Source organism: Tachyglossus aculeatus, chromosome 17, assembly GCF_015852505.1.
Source record: "Tachyglossus aculeatus isolate mTacAcu1 chromosome 17, mTacAcu1.pri, whole genome shotgun sequence".
NCBI classification, from domain to species: domain Eukaryota; kingdom Metazoa; phylum Chordata; class Mammalia; order Monotremata; family Tachyglossidae; genus Tachyglossus; species Tachyglossus aculeatus.
The window spans coordinates 11,823,513-11,843,462 of NC_052082.1; the positions used below are offsets into that span (position 1 = coordinate 11,823,513).

At 44.6% G+C, this 19,950-nt stretch overlaps 1 protein-coding gene and 1 non-coding gene across 2 annotated transcripts in view; both read left to right on the plus strand.

Moving 5' to 3' along the window:
• ANTXR2 (ANTXR cell adhesion molecule 2) overlaps window positions 1-19,950 on the plus strand; it is a 168,109-nt gene that overhangs the window by 125,443 nt on the left and 22,716 nt on the right. The window lies entirely within an intron of this gene.
• On the plus strand, window positions 16,685-16,787 carry LOC119939873. The gene has a single exon (XR_005454828.1). It is a non-coding gene; the product is annotated as a U6 spliceosomal RNA (small nuclear RNA).

Sequence of the window (19,950 nt, forward strand, 5' to 3'; positions counted from 1 at the left end):
GAGATGAGGAAACTGAGGCACAGAGAAGTTATGTGATTTGCCCAAGGTCACCGAGTGGGCAAGCGGCAGAACTGGGATTAGCACCCAGGTCCTCTGATTCCTAGGCCTATGCTCTTTCCATTTGGCCGTGATGCTTCTTTATTTAAATCTAGGGTCTAATTCTTTTTCAGGCAATCAGTTGTATTTATTGAACACTTACTGTGTGCAGAGCACTGTACTAAGCACTTGGGGGAGAACAATATGACAGACACGTTCCCTGACCACAGTGAGCGTAGAATCTAAGGGCAGAATCCTTGTATTTTGCAAGTGTGAAGAATGTTGGATTATTAGTAAGGGAACTGCAGGCATTCCTCGATTAACACTCTTAATTGTTTCTGGAAAAAAATTGAGTGTTAAGCGAAACAGTGTTAAGAGTGTCACAGGTTCCCTTAGGAGTTAACTAGACAGGTCTTATAGTCCGTGCTGATCTCCCACAGAGGCTAACGAATGTTAGCGTGCCAGTCTGTTTTCACAATCAAATAAACAAAAGATTCTGTTTCTTAATTAAAACTCACAAAGAGGAACTCGTGGAGGTAGGATTCTTGTCTGGGTTTCCCAAGTCCGGGTCTCTGGGGTGGTTTTACTGGAGTCAGGGGGTACAGACCTGAGACAGGATAGCTTGCTGGGAAAAAAATGTTTGTTTTGTGGTGTCCAAGGGTGAAAATTGCCAGAAATTTCTGCAGCCCTAGACATGGGGAAAATAACTTAACATCCACTGGAAATCGATGAGTCTTCTCTTGTCTTCTGTGATTGTGGAGGAACGGTGTATGTGAGGGGGAGGAGAAGGGTCTATATCTCTTTTTCAAGATTCAAAATGTAAATTAGTTGACTCAATTTCTGCTGACCCGGTAGGATTCAGTTCATGCTTTTGTTTGAGGCCCAAGACATGGTACTGTGGGCTCTGCACACAGTAAGCGCTCAATAAATATGAGTGAATGATTCTAGTCTTTAGGTTACAACCTTGGGTCACCATAATAGCCACCTCCACCTAGCAAACAGCCTGTTTTCTGCCCTGAAAAACAAAGAGACCCATCTCTGTTCATAAATTGTTCATTGCCATGCTGTCTCTCAACCCCTTGAGAGTAAACAAACCAACATGCATGCGTGGGCATGAACGTGCGCATGCACACACAAATACTCTCTCTCTCTCTCTCTCTCTCTCTCTCTCTCTCTCTCGCTCGCTCGCTCTCGCTCTCTCTCTCTGTCTCTCTCTCTCTCTCACATTACTCCAGCAACTTTGTCACACTAAATTTCAAGCCAGAGAGTGTTTCCTTTTATTTCTCAAAAGTCCCATTGTAGGTATTTGCTGAGGAGGCCACCACTGAATTGAATTCCTTGATGAAGTAATTGAAATTTAAGCCTGAAGTATCATAGCAGGGAAAGTGCTGTCTCTCTCTCTCTCTTCCTGCCTCTCCCTGTCTCTCCCTCCTCCATCAATCAATCAGTCATATTTATTGAGTGTTTACTATACGCAGGGCACTGTCTAAGTACATGTTTCTGTGAGAAAATGATCTGGACAGCAGAGTGAAATATGGACTGCATTGGGGAGAATCAGGAGATAGGGACATCAGCAAGGAGGCTGATACAGAAATCAGGGCAGGATAGGATAAATGCTTGGATTACAACATGGACTGTATCCAGACTCAAGACCATAAGCTCCTCGTAGGCAGGGAACATTCAATCGTTCATTCAGTCATATTTATTGAGCGCTTACTGTGTGCAGAGCACTATACTAAGCGCTTAGGAAGTACAAGTTGGCAACATAATGTGTCTGAGGGAATGAGTGAATGTGTCCCTTATTCTGTTGTACTCCCCCAAGCACTTAGTACAGTGTTCTGCATACAGTAAGCACTCAATAAATATGGCTGACTGATTGATAGAAAGGAAAGAGCAGATTTTAGAGATGTTGTGAGGGTTGAACCGACCGGATTTAGTGAAGATCGTGTGGGTTGAATGAGAGAGATGAGTCAAGGATACCGCCCCGGTCCTCCTCCCTTTCCTCTGATGTCAGCTAACAGTCCGATCAATAATTATGGCATTTAATAATTATAATTATAGTATTTGTTAAGCCCTTACTATGTGCCAAGCACTGTTCCAAGCACTGAGGGAGATACAATGTAATCAGGTCAGACCCAGTCCCTGTCCCACACGGGGCTCACAGTCTTAGTCTCCATTTTACAGATGAGGTAGCTGAGGCAAGAAAAGTGAAGTGATTTGCCCAAAGCCACCCAGCAGATGAGTGATTAGAACCCACATCCTCTGATTCCCATGCCTTTGCTCTTGCCTCTAGGCCATGCGGTAATAATGATGGCATTTATTAAGCGCTAACTATGTGTTTATTTTGTTAGTATGTTTGGTTTTGTTCTCTGTCTCCCCCTTTTAGACTGTGAGCCCACTGATGGGTAGGGACTGTCTCTATATGTTGCCAACTTGTACTTCCCAAGCGCATAGTACAGTGCTGTGCACACAGTAAGCGCTCAATAAATACGATTGATTGATTGCAAAGCACTGTTCTAAGCGCTGGGGTGGTTACAAGGTGATCAGGCTGTCCCACGGGGGGCTCACAGTCTTAGTCCCCATTTTCCAGATGAGGTAACTGAGGCCCAGAGAAGTGAAGTGACTTGCCCAAAGTCACACAGCTGACAGTTGGCGGAGCTGGGATGTGAACCCATGACCTCTGACTCCAAAGCCGGGGCTCTTTCCACTGAGCCACGCTGCTTCTCTAGAGACTACGATGGTGGTTGAAAGGTTCCCCCCTTCCCTAGCCCCGCAGTCAAAGATGTTTCACCGGTGAGTCCGCGAGGTGAGGGAGGGTGGCACAGATGTGAGCCAGCAGGTAGTCCGCAGACACCTGTTCAGAGCCCGCAATGAGGCCTGCAGTGAGGTGCACGGCTGGTTTGTCGGAGGGCCCGGTGGAGAGACGGCAGAACCGTTTCGGTCTCACGTCTTCGGCCGCCCGGGGACCTGCAACACCAAAGGTAGGGCGGTGGGCTGGGGGTGGACACAGCTGCTCTCCCAAACTCGCCTCGGGCACAAACGGAGCGATCTAATGGAGTTTGACTGTGCTGTCGGGGGGAGACGAGGACAGAGAGCCACTTCAGAGACAACTTAATGCGGCAACATCTGCCGCCAAGTTTCCAGGGAGTGACAAGGGACAGCAGGGATGGATCCAAGACGGCACCCAAACAGCCTCCATTAAGCCACGGCCCCTTTTGAAGGGTTTCCATCAAACGCGCCGGGGTCCGCCGCAGGAGCCTGTGTGGCTTTCAAAGCCCTGTTTTGTTTTGTGAAATAACAAGGTAATGCATAAATGATGCATGGCCACGCTGCCACACTCTGAAGAGAGACAGGAGGAGGCGGAGGGGGGAGGCAGAGAGAAAGAAGAAGAAAACCCAGCAACACTTTTGGAGTTGTTTTTTTCACGAATCGGTCTATTCTCAATGGAGCTTCTTGGCTTTAAGGGAGGTTATACTAACCTTCAGCCTGCGCCTCCGCATTCAGTCAGTCAGCAGAACGGTGTTCCTGACTGACGACACCTTCGACGGACACCCCCAAGGCCGGCCTTGACTACAGTTCTGAGCCCCATCTTTTCCGTGGAGTCTGGGAACCCCAAAGTATGACAACCAGTGGAGTCCCTCTTGCCTGCCGATGGTCCCCGTTGCTCGCCTTGTGTCTGAGGCTCTTCTCAAGATTTTCTAGCGCCTCAATTCTGTGGAATGGTTTCATTCCCAGCGTGTGCTTTTAGAGAGCAGTTTATTTGAAAAGACAGCACAGGTTAATTTAACTCGGCCTGTGATACAAGAGAGAGAATAAGCATTTCTCTGTTGGTTTTTCTTAATGATATTTGTTAAGTGCTTACTATGTGCCAGACACTGTACTAAATGCTGGGGTAGATACAAGCTCATCAGGTTGGACACAGTCCCTGTCCCACGTGGGGCTCACACTTTTAATCCCCATTTTACAGATGAGGGAACTGAGGCCCAGAGAAGTTAAGTGATTTGCCCAAGATCACACAACAGACACATGGCGGAGCCAGAATTAGAATCCAGGACCTTGTGACTCCGAGACCTGTGCTCTTCCCACCAGGAAATTCTGCTTCTCTACCTTAGTCTTGGCTTAGGAGCTTTGATTCATGTTACATTTTCAGAATAATAATAATAATAATAATGGCATTTGTTAAGCGCTTACTATTTGCCAAGCACAGTTCTAAGCACTGGGGTTGGGGGGGGGATACAGGGTCATCAGGTTGTCCCACGTGGGGCTCACAGTCTTCATCCCCATTTTCCAGATGAGGGAACTGAGGCCCAAGAAGTGAAGTGACTTGCCCAAAGTCACACAGCTGACAATTGGTGGTGCTGGGATTTGAACCCATGACCTTCGACTCCAAAGCCCGGGCTCTTTCCACTGAGCCACGCTGCTTCTCTCATATTCCCAAGCTCGAGTTGTTCTGCAAAGCAATGGAGCTCTTTAGATTTCTTTAAAAAACAGACTCATTAACATTTGAAAATAGCTACTGGGAACATATAGTCATTTTTATTTATAATTTGCATTTATTATACTCTGAATCTAATCACAACTGGGAGCATTTTAAAGATTCAGATGGAACATACCAATTATTCGACAGTAAGGAATAAAAATTGTTCATTTTTGTGAAACAGGTATGGGATTTTGAGTGGATAAAGCTGTAGGATTTTATTTTTAGAAAAAACCTCTTTTCCATTTTGTTTGCGTAAATTTAGATGGTTTTCAATGAGATATGACATTTATTTCACATGAAAATGCTGAGGCACTTTGGTTTTCTTGAAGCCTTCTGTTTTCCTTTGAGTGGGAAGACATCTTGCAAAATAATTCCCCATGGGCTGCCCGGTCAATGTTTATAAACTTTGAGCCATGCCCAATTTTAGGATGCACATTAAAAACCACAGACCTATGTTAAGTGCTAAGTTCTCAATCTTTGGTTGGAAATAAAATAACCCTCAGATTTTCACTCGCTACTTAAACCAGCCTGAAAAATGAGGAATTTTTGAGGAGGAAATGTTCTTTTAGCATCGGAGCGGACAGTATTCTTCAATAGTCGCTTTTGTGCAGGTAGTAAAGAACTGCGGTTGTGCGGCAAACTACACTGTGCAAGTCCAGGACCTTTAAATGAGTTTTCCATGGGTGGTTATGATTAAACATGTGTAGTTGTTCTTTGGGCTCAAAGAAGATGCCAACGATAGTTATTAATGAGTGTGTGTGTGTAGCTGAAAAGGCCAATATGGGATGAACGATCCTGACTACAGTTTACACAAACAAAGGCTATCTATCGTATCCATTGTTGTGATGTAGAGCTTGTTGTTTGTTGTTCGAGGCGCCTGATGGTTTCATTTTCTCCTCCTTGACTCACCATCCTTATGCAGCTCCAAAAGAGCCGCTCCTTTCTGGATTGCTCTGGCCCATGGAGATTTCCCTCTCCTACAGAGTTTCTATAACTCCTAGGGCTCTGCAAAGATTCAGCATTCTCTGAGGTTTCGTTGTATTGTTCCTTAAAAAGTTTCCTGTCCTCTTTGTTTTTGGTTTGAGTAGCCTGCGGTCACCCGTACTCCTCACACGGCCCTACCCAGTTGCAGCTGTGTCGAAGCGAGTATCGTTTCAATATGAGGAAACCGACTTTGTTCTAAGCCCTCATTGTGTGTGATCCTGGCTTGCCACTTGAAATCGAATAAAGTTAATAAATGACAGCGATGGAAATGCTCAAGGAGCTGGATGTGGCCTCACAGACAAGAGGAAGTTGGCCCACGATTGCTTCAGCTCTGTCGCAGGCAGACTGTTTGGCCACGTCGTAATGGACGTTTTGGCCATAGATATTCTATTTTCTGGTCTGATTTGGCCAGGGGCACCACCCAGGAAATAGAACTCTGCGGCAGAATTTAGCTTTGAGTTGCTAGTGACAGATATGTGCGTTAAGAGAAGCAGCGTGGCTCAGTGGAAAGAGCACAGGCTTGGAAGTCAGAGGTCATGGGTTCAAATCCTAGTTCCGCCAACTGTCAGCTGTGTGATTTTGAGCAAGTCACTTAAATTCTCTGTGCCTCAGTTACCTCATCTGTAAAATGGAGATTAAGACTGTGAGCCCCACGAGGGAAAACCTGATCACCTTGTATCCTCCCCAGCGCTTAGAACAGTGCTTTGCACACAGTAAGCACTTAACAAATGCCATCATTATTATTAAGTGCTGTTCATAAATGCTCCCCTCAAGTACATAATAATGATAATATTACTTGTTTAGTGCTTACTAGGCACTGTTCTAGGCACTGGGGTAGATACGAGTTAATCAGGTTGGACACAGTCCCTGTCCCACATGGGGCTCGCACTCTTAATCCCCATTTTCCAGACGAGGGAACTGAGGCCCAGAGAAGTGAAGTGACTTGCCAAAGGTCACAGAGCAGACAAGTGGCGGGGCTGGGATTAGAACCCAGGTCCTTCTGACTCCAAAGCCCGGGCTCTATGCACTAAGCCAAGTACACAGATGCTCCCCTCAAGACCCCTCAAGTAGGAAACGGCTGATGGTTCAATTGGGCCGCTCTTCTCCAGGAGAGGCGTGACAGCTTTAGCTGTCTTCCCTATCCAGATTTACGGGCTAGTCCCATGCTCTTAACCAGATTAGTTCCCTTTCCATTAACTGTGTAAAGTAGGGCAGCTGTCCGAGAGGCTGGTTGTAAATTTGATAATGTCGCCCGTGCTAATCTTTAGCCTTTTCAGATGGCAAAGGCAGCAGATAACAGGATTAAAGTTTCGCGACCTAAGGTTTTTGTGGCCTGAGATGAGGCTGGACAGATCAAGGGGAGGCAGGGAACAAGGACCGTGGTGGGAGAGAGAGTAGAATGGGGGAAAGGGAATGAACTTCCCAAATTAGCATTAATTGGTGGCGAAGAGCTTATCATCTCTGTTCTTCATTAGGAAGAAAAGTCCTGAACACGGCAGTCATGCTTGAACTCAGATGCAGTTCGGCCGCTCTTCTCCAGGAGAGACATGGCAGCTTTAGCTGTCTTCCGCATCCACATTTATGGGCTAGTCCCGTGCTCTTAACCAGATCAGTCCCCCTTCTAGACTGTGAGCCCACTGTTGGATAGGGACCGTCTCTATGTGTTGCCAACTTGTACTTCCCAAGCTCTTAGTACAGTGCTCTGCACACAGTAAGCGCTCAATAAATACGATTGAATGAATGATGCACCTTTGGGAGATTTGGGGTTTAGGGGGGAGAGATTGGCTTAAACGGTATACGTGTGTGAGTGTATGCTCCAGAAATATTTTTGTGTGGCTCTTTCTGACGTTTTCCTGGATTAATAAGTCGACCTTCACCTTTGGACAGCTACTTTAGGGCAGTGAGGATGGCTAGATAAGTAACCGAAAATTCCAGTAGAATCTCCGGAGATGGCCGTGTCAGTAAGGCAACACAATAATAATGATAAGGCTGTAAGCTTGTTGTGGGCAGGAAACGTGTCCGCTAACTCTGTTATATTGTACAATGCAATACAACACAAATTCCATACAACAATATTGTGCATGACAACACAGTATTGTACAACATAACGACACAATATTATACAACACTAGACTGTGAGCCCGCTGTTGGGTAGGGACCGTCTCTATATGTTGCCAACTTGTACTTCCCAAGCGCTTAGTACAGTGCTCTGCACACAGTAAGGGCTCAGTAATTACGATTGAATGAATGAATGAATGAATATTGTACAACAAAACCCATTGTATCGTATTTGCCCAAACTCTTAGTGCAGTACTCTGCACTTAGCTCACAGTAAGTGCTTGATAAATATGATTGAATGAATAGTAAGCACTCAGTAAATACCATTGATTGATTGAGAATATTTGCAGTATTTGTTATGCACTTGCTATATGCCAAGCATTGTAATAAGTGCTGCGGTAGATACGGGATAAGTGGGTCCCACGAGGGGCACGCAGTCTAAGTAGGAAGGAGAAGAGGTTTTGCAGTCTCCATTGTGCAGATGAGGGAACTGAGGCACCGAGAAGTGAAGTGACTTGCCCAAGATCACACAGCAGGTAAGTGGCAGAGCAGAGACATTGGGGAACTCCCTTAACTTCTCTGTGCCTCAGTTACCTCATCTGTAAACTGGGGATTGAGACTGTGATCGCCCTGTGGGACGTGGGCCGTGTCCAACCTGATTACCTTGGAACTACCCCAGCGCTTAGAACAGTGACTGCCACAGAGTAAGCGCTTAACAAATACTGTAAAAAAAAAAAAGTGGACTAAGTTTTGGCCAAGGCCATTCAGTCCATTGGATTTCAGATTCAGGACCACACTTCCTCTCTCTTTCCTTCGTGACACTTGCTCCTTTCAGAGCAGCGTGGGAGACAGTGGAGTGTTTCCAACTTCAACGGTAGACAGACAGCCTCTTGACGGTTTGTGCCGCCACCCTGATATAGTGTAAAAATAAGGCTTCTTTCATTCCATTCAATTACAAGTAATGGACTATTAATGCCGCTTCCTGTCATTAAACATATATAGATACATATGACCGCCCCCGCCTCCTCCCCCGACTGGGTCACTCGGAGATTGATTTTGCAATTCGCACTAACTATGGTGGACAAATGTTAAATGAAAATCAATCACTTTAATTTAAAACGGTTAAGTCCTCAGCCTTTATTAAAGAGTCTTTGTCGGGCAGCTAACCGGATGATAAGTAACCGCTGTCCTGCCCTCTACCCCATGAGAGCATAGCAGCCTCATCCAAATTTTCTTCTCGTTAATCCAGGTCCCAGTTCCTGGATCCATCTAGGGGAAGCCCTTTCCTTGACGTCATTTTCAAAATTAGCTAAACCCTTTATCTGTCCCTGGTGTAACTGTTACTTACGGAGGGTGAGGGTCATTTAGCTACATATCCTGGACTCAGGCATTGTGGCATCAATCTGTAGATTCAAGATACTTCCAAACAGTGGGAATAAATGAGGATCGGTGCATGTAGAACCTGCCAAATAATCAGGCTCTGTTCTTTGAAGAGGACCGTTGGGTAGGGACCGTCTCTATATGTTGCTGACTTGTACTTCCCAAGCACTTAGTACAGTGCTCTGCACACAGTAAGCGCTTAATAAATGTGATTGAAAATAAAGAAAATAAATTCATTCATTCATTCATTAAATGTGATTGAATGAATGAATGAATGAATTTATTTTCTTTAAAGCAAAATTACATTTTTCTGGAGTGGCAAGCTGAGGAAATTGGAGAGTTTCGGGGGCGTCCAAAAGCCAGGAATGAAAGCAGTGATGGAGCTCATTCATTTAGTTGTATTTTTAGAGTGTTTACTGTGTGCAGAGCTCTGTACTAAGTGCTGGGGGAAAGTACAATATAATCCTAAACAGACACGTTCCCTGCCCACAGTGAGCTTATATGTGATTATGGGTAGCTGTCCAAAGAAGATGCCACTGATGTGAAATTAAATGCTTAGAATTTTACTATTTCCGATGCCAGGCAACTCTACAAACTGGGTGAAGACCCGGGACCACAAAGGACGTGGTCCATCTAATAGAGCAATACTATTTTCTGAGAGCTTACTGCAGGCAGAGCACTGTACTGAACACTTGCGGGAGTGTAATTAACAGCAAGAGTCACTGCCCTCTAGGAGCTTACTTTCAAATGGGGATGACTGACAGACAAGCCATTTGCAAGTAGGAGCACGAGAAAGAAACAATTTCTCGGCTGCTGAGACTGGGAGAATAAGTTCATTCATTCATTCAATCGTATTTATTGAGCGCTTACTGTGTGCAGAGCACTGGACTAAGCGCTTGGGAACTACAAGTTGGCAACATATAGAGACGGTCCCTGCCCAACAACGGGCTCACAGTCTGGAAGGGGGAGACAGACAACAAAACAAAACATGTGGACAGGTGTTAAGTCGTCAGAACAAATAGAATTAAAGCTAAATGCCCAAGTTAATAGTCAAATAAACTCCCAGCGCTGACCTGGGAATCAGAGGACCTGGGTTCTAATTCCGAGTCTGCCAAATGCTTACTGAGTCACCTTGATCAAGTCACCTAACTTCTCCATGATATCAGTTCTCCTCTTCTCCCTTAGATTGTAAACCCCAGGTGGGACAGGGACTGTGTCCAACCTAATTCACTTGTATCCACCCCAGCGCTTAGAACGATGTTTGACACACAGTAAGGGCTTGACGAATACTACTAAAAAAATAGGTAAAATGCAGCGCAACTTGAAAATTTGCGTCAGTACTAAGAGCAAGTGACTAATCGTAAGTGCTAAGAGCAGCCAGAGGCTTTGAAGTTAGGGAGGGTTGTGATCAGACAGATTACTCTATTTTATTAATGATGAGTTTGTAGCTATAATTCTATTTATTCTGATGGTACTTGTTTTGTTTTATTGTCTGTCTCCCCCTTCTAGACTGTGAGCCCGTTGTTGGGTAGGGACCGTCTCTATATGTTGCCGACTTGTACTTCCCAAGCGCTTAGTACAGTGCTGTGCACACAGTAAGCACTCAATAAATACGATTGAATGAATGAATGAATATGAAGACAGTTCCAATAGATCATTTTCATGCCCCTTAGACACTTACTCCTCCCTTCCATGCTCCCTGATCTTGGCGACTTCTCCTGACATTTAATTAATTCTTTTAGGGAAAGATTCCTCCATATCAAACGGAAACTCCTTACCACTGACTTTAAAACACTTAATCAGCTCACCCCACCCTATCTCACCTCACTGATCTCTTACTCCAGACCAGCCTGCACAATCTGCTTCTCTAATGCCAGTTTACTCACTGTGCCCCGATCTCGCCACTGACCCCTTTCCCTCATCCTCACTCTAGCTGGGACCACCACTCTTCTCATTCATCCATTCATTCAATCGTATTTATTGAGCACTTACTGTGTGCAGAGCACTGGACTAAGCGCTTGGGATGTACAAGTCGGCAACACATAGGGACGGTCCCTACCCAACAACAGGCTCACAGTCTAGAAGGAGCAGCGTGGCTCAGTGGAAAAGAGCCCGGGCTTTGGAGTCAGAGGTCATGGGTTCAAATCCCAGATCCGCCAATTGTCAGCTGTGTGACTTTGGGCAAGTCACTTAACTTTTCTGGGCCTCAGTTATCTCATCTGTAAAATGGGGATTAAGACTGTGAGCCCCCCGTGGGACAACCTCATCACCTTGTAATCTCCCCAGCGCTTAGAGCAGTGCTTCACACATAGTAAGCGCTTAATAAAATGCCATCATTAAATAAAATGCCATCATTAGAAGGAAGTCTCCACCTTCAAAGCATTACTAAGGTCACAGCTCCTCCAAGAAGCCTTCAGCCTTAAGCTGTCTTTTCCTTATCTCCCGCTCCCTTCTGCGTCGTCTGTACACTTGGGTCTGTGACTTTTGGACACCTGATATTTGCCCCATCCCCAACCCCACAGCACTTATGTATGTATCTTTAAATTGTATATCATAAATTACTCATTCATATTAACATCTGTCACCCACCTAGACTGTAAACTCGTTAATAGGTGGGGGGAACATGTCTGCTAATTCTGTTGTATTGTGCTCTTCCAAGCTGTCAGTCAAGCTGCACATAGTAAGAGCACAGTAAATCAGTCAATCTTATTGTTTCAATAATAATTGTGGCATTTGTTAAGGGCTTTCTACAGGCTAAACACTGTTCTAAGTGCTAGGTTCAATAAAGGATAAATCAGGTTGGACACAATCCATGTCCCACATAGGGTTTACAGTCTTAATCCCTATTTTACAGATGAAGTACATGAGGCCCAGAGAAGATAAATGATTTGCCGAAGGTCACACAGTAGAAAAGTGGGGTCACAGTATAAAATTGGGGGAGGCAGGATTAGAACCCAAGCCTGTGCTTTATCCACTAGGACATTTCTTTGAGTATGAAGTACAATTACATAAAACTGTACTCACCAATAAGCTAGCTGCCATTATAACCCACTCTGCTGTCAGAAAAGGAATTTATTTGATCTTTGGAAAGTTGAAGCTACATTAGGAGAGTGTACACAGATTAAATAAAGTTGGTCTACATGAGATGAACCAAGGGGACATACCGTAGTGAGTGGAGAATGAAGTAAACAGTTGAACTTTAACATCTGAGTTTTGAAAGGTGTTATGTTTCCTAATCTGTCAAGTCCAGAATACAAATAAGTATTTCTTTTAGGATGGGGTAACTTATTTTCCAAATTGAAGGAATTGTAGCAAATCCGGAGGTACTATCACTTTCAGTTTAGGAGACTGCTGCCACAGTATACAGTGATTTATTGTGAAGTTTCCTTGTTGAAGTCCGATTTTCAGAACCATTTCCATCACCACTTCCGGCATCAAGAAAATTTATTGTGAGATGACTATTTATTTCCTAAATCTATCTGTCTGACTCAGCCTCTTCAAGTGAGTGAACTATGTAGCAACTGATTCTGACTTTCTATCCTTCACCTTGATTCAGCAGAAAAAAATCTGCCCCTAAGCAGCTTTCAAAAAGAAGCACAACTAAAAAAATCCTCTTCAAAGTGTCTCCTTGGCAGTCCGTAGTAATAAAAATTGAGACATGCAGGCTTCTGTTCATTTTGAGACAAATCCCCAAGGTTTGAAGAGCAGGGAAATGAAGGAGGATTAGGCTTTTAAAGGACAGGTTTTTAGTCAATCTGTTTGCTTTCAGCAATAATTCATGCCACTTTGCCATTCTTTACATTTGATGCAGTGAGTCTGAGGATTTTCCTAATCATAACACTTTCTTGGAAAGCGACATCTAGGTGAGGCATTTTGAAAAGCTTCAATGTCAACACTCCCTAGCCAAAGAAAATGAATGCACTTCTCTGAGGTCATTCAAAAATCATCAGAAACACTCTGATTTTCTCCCTGCTTATATAACTCAAGGCAAACTCTCTAGCATTGTCCAACTGTGTCCAACCCGATTACCTTGTATCTACCCTAGTGCTTAGAACAGTGCCTGGCACATAGTAAGCACTTTACAAATACTATAATTACTATTAGCATTGTAACCGAGTCTTTCCAATTCAGGGGGATAGAGAGAAACTTCTAAGCATAAGAGTAAAGAGCCTTGGCAGAATTTCTTGGGAACCTTTAAAATAAGCAAAGCCAGCAGGCAAGCAACACAGACACTTAGTTCCTGATTTTATTAACCCTTTTTTTAAGATGCATGATTCTGAGGCCTTGGCAGAATGGATAAGGTTTTCTTGGGAACCTTTAAAATCAGCAAGGCCAGCAGGCAAGCAACATAAACACTTAATTCCTGATTTTATTAACCCTTTTTTTAAGATGCATAACTCTGAGGCAATTTAGATGGAAGAATAATTTTAAAAAATGTTATTACCGAGCACTTACTATGTGCAGGACACTGTACTATACACTTGGGCGATAACAATATAACAGCTGGTAGAGATGTTCCTTTCCCACAGTGAGCTTACAGTCTAGAGTACTAAATCAGAACTACTACAGTTAGTGAGAGATCATCACACATTCTGCTGTTTTAAGGTCACAGGAAATGCCAGCTTTACGAACTCAACATCTTTCTAGTTCAAAAAAAAGTCACCTACAGAAATTGAGCCGTGGAAACTTTTGGTTCTTATGTGATTATTTTTAGTGGCTTCAACAGATCCTTTTCTTTGATTGTGTAGAGAAAATGTTTTCCCAAAATGTATGCAGAAGAGAATACTGTATTTGATTTGGTTACAGAGCAGCAGTAGGGGTATCATTAATCTATTTATTTTAGTGCAGAAAGAAAGGATCTTTTTTAGCATCCAATAAATCTGCATACACATAGGTTTTCACCGGCTGTTAGAGCCCAAACTCTTAATAATGATGGTGTTTGTTAAGTGTTTACTAAGTGTCAAATACTGTCTAAGTCCTGGGGTAGATATCAGGCTGGACACAGTCGCCATCCCACATAGGGCTCCCAGTTTGAGGAGGAAGGTGAATAGGTATTAAAACCAAGGCATTAAGAAGTGAAGTGACTTGCCCAAGGTCACACAGACTACTATTCCATTTATTTTATTTTGTTAATATGTTTTGTTTTGTTGTCTGTCTCCCCCTTCTAGACTGTGAGCCCACTGTTGGGTAGGGACCGTCTCTATATGTTGCCAACTTGTACTTCCCAAGCGCTTAGTACAGTGCTCTGCACACAGTAAGTGCTCAATAAATATGATTGAATGAGTGAATGGAAGTGGCAGTGCTGGGATTAGAACCCAGGTCCTCTGACTTCCAAGCCCATGTGCTTCCCATTAGATCACACTGCCTTTCACTCCTACGTTGGGAAATTGGCAGAATTTCTTGGGAACCTTTAAAATAAGCAAGGCCAGCAGGAAAGCAACACAGACACTTAGTTCCTGATTTTATTAACCCTTTTTTAAGATACATGATTCTGAGGCATGGATTTTTCCATGTGAAGTTAACAAAACTTCCCAGGGAAAATATCGTTTCACCATATGGTTCCTTACAAAACCCTGACCCATTTGACAGACAGGGCTTCCTACGATCGTAGACTCCAGCTCTTGGGACTAAAGTACTTCAAGGTGAAACCTGCTTTCTAAGGAAAAGAAAAAGCACTACAATCCCATCTCTCCCAATGCCATCGCTCCTTTCCTTGGGTTCTTGATCATAAGATTGATGTTAATAATAATGATAATAATTGTAGCATTTGGTAAGCACTTGCTATGTTCCAGGCCCTGTTCTAAATGCTGGAGTGGATAAAAGCCAATAGTATTGGACACAGTCCCTGTCCCACCTGGGGGTCCCAGTTTTAATCTCCATTTTACAGATGAGGCATAGAGAAGTAACTTGTGCAGAGTCACACAACAGACAAGTGGCAGAGCTGGGATTAGAACCCAGGTCCTTTTGATTCCCAGGCCCATGCTCTGTGCAGTAATGAATAACACTGTACTGGGAATTGTGTCAAAGCTCAGCAAAGACAAGAATTCACTGGTGCTTGTCATGTTCGGGAAAAACAGAGAAGACCCCCACTGTTTGGGAAGGAAACACATTGCCACTGGAATTGGCCCTCCATCTTTTATCAATCAATCAATCAATCAATCGTATTTATTGAGCGCTTACTGTGTGCAGAGCACTGTACTAAGCGCTTGGGAAGTACAAGGTGGCAACATACAGAGACAGTCCCTACCAAACAGTGGGCTCACAGTCTAGAAGGATGACACCCTGAGAGCTCCAGGAGGACACTCTTTTCCCCGCTCTTGTCATGTTACATGCACAGTTGGAACCCGCAGGGAACCAAGTCTGAAGCCCCAACCCTCACATGGCTATTGGTTGTGTGCACACAAGTTGCATCATTTTTAATGGCTCTGTTTACTGTATGGTGGCAGGAATCTGGGCAAGCCTCTTGTTGAGGGTGGCCTTTTTCTGAGGAAGAGAAAGGAAACTAGCCCAGGCTAAGAGGGTAACCATTGTGGTACCAGTAGAGTTGTGATTTTCCTTCACGAGTCTTGGGACGTGCCTCTGATCTAGGTAGCCGTGGTCAGTCAGTCGTATTTACTGAGCATATAAATATTATTTCTATTAATAGCTGTCTCCTCCGCTCTAGACAGTAAGCTCGTTGTGGGCAGGGAATGTTTCTGTTATTATATTGGAAGAGCTCTGCACACAGTAAGCGCTCAATAAATGAAATCACACGAGCGAAAGAATGAATCCGAGGAGCTGCTCTACTAAACCAGCCAGGTCCGTTCCTCCGGAAGCAGCCAGGATTTCAGAAAGTGACAGCGCTGATAATTGAGACATAAGAGAAAGGGGCAGCAGGTTTCCCAGGGTGACACTGTCTGCAGAGGAGGAGGAAGCGATAAAGAATGAAGCCAGTGATGGTATCTGACGTTTTCGGAGGGATGATGCAGACAGCAGCTAATGAAGTAGACCGGCCAGACTGGGTGATCTGGCGGTGGTCTCGTGTCAGAGGGCTTTCAGGGAGGAAGAAAACTCGGGGTGCTTCTCTACCTCGGAATCTGAGTGAGAAGTAAAATGACGGTCACATTCCGAGTCGGCTGGTCTGGTGCCGGCACTGACAGGTCTCAGTGCCAGCTGGAGTGGATCAGTACCACCTAGCTCGTTGTGGGCAAGGAATGCATCTGTTTATTGTTCTCTTGTACTCTCCCGAGCGCTCAGTACAGTGCTCTGAACACAGTAAGTGCTCAATAAATGCGATTGAATTAATGAATGAATGAAGAATCAACAGACAATGGCCGCGCTCCTTCCGTCTGCCTTGTGGCCTGTTGCGTGTCCGGTTTTCTGGCCCACCCAGCGTGGCGGTCTCGCCGACGTTTTGCCTGCAGTGAGCTTTGCATGTTATGGTTTTGTGTCCAGTTACATTTCTTAGGCAACTCGACTTTGGACAGGGGAGTTTTCAGAGAGCAGATGGGTTTGTGTCGAGAGGCGGTTGAAGAGCATTGCGTGGTCCAGGAGCAGATTCTTGAGGCTCAGAGACTTCTGCTTATATCGCTCGCGCTTCAGGTATTGGTTTGCGGTGTTCCTCACCAGCTACAGAAGTCCCGAGGAGACCGAATTATTCATTCATTCAGTCGCATTTATTGAGCGCTTACTGTGTGCAGAGCACTGTACTAAGCGCTTGGGAAGTACAAATCGGCAATAGATAGAGACGGTCCCTACATAACAATGGTGCTTTGGCAGCACATATACTAAAGTTGGAACGATACAGAGAAGATTAGCATGGCCCCTGTGCAAGGATGACACGCAAATTCATGAAGCGTTCCATATTTTTACAGTGATTACAACAGTGCCAGCGCTTAGAACAGTGCTTTGTACATAGTAAGCGCTTAACAGATACCATCATTACCATTAGAAGGGTGAGACAGACAACAAAACAAATCATATTGGTCTACCTGATCCAGCTGACTCCATCCCATAGGAATGGGCCTGAATTCGACGCCTCATCCCAGCCATGGTGTTTGAGCATACAGCGTATTGCATTAGAATAATTACTATTAGAATTTATAATATTACTATTATAATTATTGAGAAGTAGCGTGGCTCAGTGGAAAGAGCCCGGGCTGTGGAGTCAGAGGTCATGGGTTCAAATCCTGGCTCCGCCACTTGTCAGCTGGGTGACTTTGGGCAAGTCACTTCACTTCTCTGGGCCTCAGTTACCTCATCTGGAAAATGGGGATTAAGGCTGTGAGCCCCCCGTGGGACAACCTGATCACCTTGTAACCTCTCCAGCACTTAGAACAGTGCTTGGCACATAGTAAGTGCTTAATAAATGCCATCATTATTACCTGTCACCCTCCATTTACTAAATATTCTCTTCTTAGTGCAGGCATGGATGTGGTTTGTGATAGTGACCTAACCCAGTGATGGCTTCTCCCTCTCGCTCTCGCTTTCCCTCTCCCTCTCTCCCTCCCTCTCCTTCCCCTCCCTTTTTCTCTCCCCCTCAAACTCTCAACTTTCCCACTTGGTTTATGAAGCGGGCTAACCACTGGACTCAACCAGTCCTACACCAAGGATGCCAGGCAATCCACCCCTCCCTTGGAAAGCCCAAATGATATGGAATTATTATCCTGGTTATTGTTGAGCCTCCCACTAAGGGATGGGGTGTGGACTGTAGTAAGTCAGGTTATTAAATCAGGTCATCGTTGTCTCACAATCCCCCTTGGGTGGAGACAAAAATCAAATATGGGAACAGATAAAGATTTATGCCCGCCCCCCAAGAAAAAAAGAGGGGCGACCAACCCATGGAATCTGAGGAGCCATCCTCAGTATTTGCAGGGAAATAACAGTCGAGAGGCAGCATGGCCTATTGGAAAGAGCACAGGCCTGAGAGTCTGAGGACCTGGGTTCTAATCCCAACTCTGCCAGTTGTCTGCTGTGCTACCTTGGAAAAGTCCTTTAGCTTCTCAGTTTTTTCTCTGTAAAATGGGGATTCAATATGTGTTCTCTTTCCTACTTAGACTGTGAGCCCTCTGGGGGAGGGAGAATAGGCATCGGATCCCTGTTTGACAAATGAGGAAACTGAGGCACAGAGAACTTATCTTGTTTAAGATCTCCTCTAGACTGTAAACTCCTTGTGGGCAGCGACTCTGTCAACCAACTCTGCTATACTCTACTCTCCCAAGTGCTTAATGCAATGTTCTATATGCCGTAAACATTCTGTACACCATAAACTCTCAATAAATATGATTACTTGATCACCAGCAGACAAGAGGTGGAGGCAGGATTAGAACCCAGGTCTCTTGACTTTCATCCCCTATCCTGGGCTCTATACAACAATGCCATATAAGTACACCTCAGTGATTGTATAGGTGAAACAGGTGCTACCTCCTAAATCCCCATCCACTGACCCAAGTCAAGGGTCATAGTAACTTATGTGTTAATGTCTCCAATTATTTAGCTTCTGGATAAATTTTCAAACTCAATACAAGCCTAAAACATCAAGAAGCAGTGTGGCTCAGTACGAAAGAGCCCGAGCTTTGTAGTCAGACGTCATGGGTTCAAATCCCAGCTCCGCCAATTGTCAACTGTGTGACTTTGGGCAAGTCACTTAACTTCTCTGTGCCTCAGTTACCTCACCTGTAAAATGGGGATTAAGACTGTGAGCCCCACGAGGGACAACCTGATCACCTTGTAACGTCCCCAGGGCTTAGAAGAATGCTTTGCATGTAGTAAGCGCTTAATAAATGCCATCATCGTCATTATTATTAAAAAGGAGGAGGAAAAGCCAACTGGTTTTTTTAACCCATTTGATTTCTGGAATCCATTTTGTGCTTCTATGAAGTGTTATGATTGAGAAAAACCCTTATTTAGAGATATAAAGCACTGCTGAGGAAGCAGTTATCCGGGTATATTAATTACGGAGCCCGGCTCTCCATTCTGGGGGAAGTTATATCGCTGCTCGAAAGTGACCTTGTTCGAAGCGGCAGAGTGAAAGAGAGATGTACAGGGCCTCTTGAGATCAAGTGGAGCGATGCATATCAGGAGAAGACACTAAAGATTTATTGTCTGTGGCAAAAGAAACACAGATCTCTGCTTGTGCAGTAAGTGTTTTTGACATCACACACCGTAAAGGATGATTGGGTACTGGAGTTGGAAAGTGCTCCATTGATGGAAAATACCAGGCATTTTTATGTTGCCTTTTCTCTCAGGAGTTTGTCTCCCTTGGCCTTGTCTTTGCATCTCTAGGGATCCACCAAGGACTCCAGTCGGGCAGTCTGACCCGGGAGAACTTTTTTTTTTTAAATGGTATTTGTTAGGTGCTTACTATGGGCCAGGCACTGTACTAAGCGCTGGGGTAGAACGGGATAATTAGGTTTGACATAGTCCCTGTCACTTAGGGCTCACAGTCTTAATCCCCATTTTACAGATGAGGTAACTGAGGCACAGAGAAGTGAAGTGACTTGCTCAAGGTCATATAGCAGGCAAGTAGCAGAGCCGGGATTAGAACCCAGGTCCTCTGACTCCTGGCCCCGGGCTCTGTCCACTAGGTCACGCCGCTTTCCAAAACTTGTGAAAATAGACTTGCAAAAATAGATTCTCTGGGCTGAGCAGACTTTGGGCGGGGCGGTTCTTGAGAAGCCAGGGTTGATGGTTGGGTTTCTTCGTGGTTAATTTTAGTTTGGGTTATGGAATCCAGAGCCTCGGCCCAGGCAGGGAGAGAGCTTGGAGAGCTGTGTCTTAGTTTCCTCAACTGTAAAACGAGGATTCAGTACAATTGCCACAATTATTATTATTATATTATTATTGTTATTATCATTAACACCTGTTCTCCTTCCTACTTAAACTGTGAGCCCTATAAGGGACAGGGACTGTGTCCAACCCAATTAACCTGTACCTATCCCAGCACTTAGTATTTGACACATAGTAAGCTCTTAAATACCATTAAAATTTTTTTAAAAAGTGGATCTGAAGGGAACCAATAAAGCTGGGTCCTG